Below are 1,453 nucleotides of genomic sequence, written 5' to 3'. Positions count from 1 at the left end.
GAAGACCCTCTTCTTCTTCACGTTTTTCTCTCTAAACGCCCTAACTTGCGTCTTTTATATCTCCATGACCCAAAGGTATTTCTCTCTGATTTTTGGATGGCACAAAGGTCTCTCAAATCTTGACTTGCCTTAAAATTTTACAAAGAAATTCATCTTATATAGAGAGATATGATAGAGTCCTTATCTAGGTCAAACACCTAGTCAAGGCTTATCCAAACATGGCAAGTTAAGGGGCGCCCAACTCTTGAGCATCTCCTCCATATTTTTGTGAATGGATCACCAGCAAAGGGTTCACAATATAAACCCTAAAGGCCATGAAAATTCCAAAAAAAATTTGGATAAATTCGGTGCAAAATTGAAGGAGTTTTGGATTTCTAAAACTCTATCTCATAGAATTCAAAATCCAAACTTATTCCTTTTAGATTTGATCCAAACCACCTTCCATGTAAGAAAGAAGAGAAGAGACCTTTTGTGAACGTGGGAGAAATCTGGGAGAGGGCTTTTGTTGCACAAAATAAGTGGAGATTGGCGTTGAATAAGAGAGAGGGCGTGGAGAAGGATTATGTGGCGCAAGGTGGAATCCTAGTCCTACTAGGATTCTGTCTCATGACTTGTTTTAATTTGGTTTTCCAAACCAAATCAAATCAAAATTAGATCAACCCAATTAAAATAGGTCTTAATCCAATTAAGAACCTAATTTAATCAGATTAAATTATATTTAAATCTGATTTAATTTTCTAATCAAATTAGAAATTAGATTGACCCAAGTCCTAGTTGAACTAGGACTAGTTTTTTCTTGCACTTGGCTTATCCAATAAACCAATTGGACTTGATCCAATCAAGCCCAAACCAAATCTAATTAAATTATATTTAATTAGACTTAATCTCAGCCCATTGGCTTAATCAAATTAAGCCAATTAGCAATCGAATTGCTAATCGATCCTCCTGCAACACTTGCACTGGATTAAATATCAATCGTATTGATCATCTAACCCTAGAACGATTCTTAATCGTTGATCATCCATCTGATCGGATCATGAACTCTAATATGTGTGACCTCAAAGGTCCGAACCTAAGCCGGTAGCATAGGAACAAATTCCTATACCAATCGAAGTGACCATCTAGCAATGGTACCCGACGACCGGATAGGTCGAATGTGTAGAACAACATCCTTAGAACCCATGCGGATATAGTTTTCATATAATTCATCCCCTTGACCAAAATGATCATAGGACACCCCAGAGCTCAACTGTCAACTCTGATCAGGTTGTCCACATTGTATTTCAAAATATCAAATCCATCTGATGGATTACCCTGGCCAAGGTTTTGCTAAATTGAAATACAGCGACTCATTCTTCTCCAACTCTTGGAGTGGTCAATCCCATCTCGATCACACTCTGACTTCACAAGTACTTGACTGTGCCCAGAAGCCTTCCATCCCTGAATTAGAAAT

The sequence above is a fragment of the Elaeis guineensis genome, chromosome 9, assembly GCF_000442705.2.
Source record: "Elaeis guineensis isolate ETL-2024a chromosome 9, EG11, whole genome shotgun sequence".
Lineage (NCBI taxonomy): Eukaryota > Viridiplantae > Streptophyta > Magnoliopsida > Arecales > Arecaceae > Elaeis > Elaeis guineensis.
Note: the sequence above shows the minus strand (reverse complement) of the source record.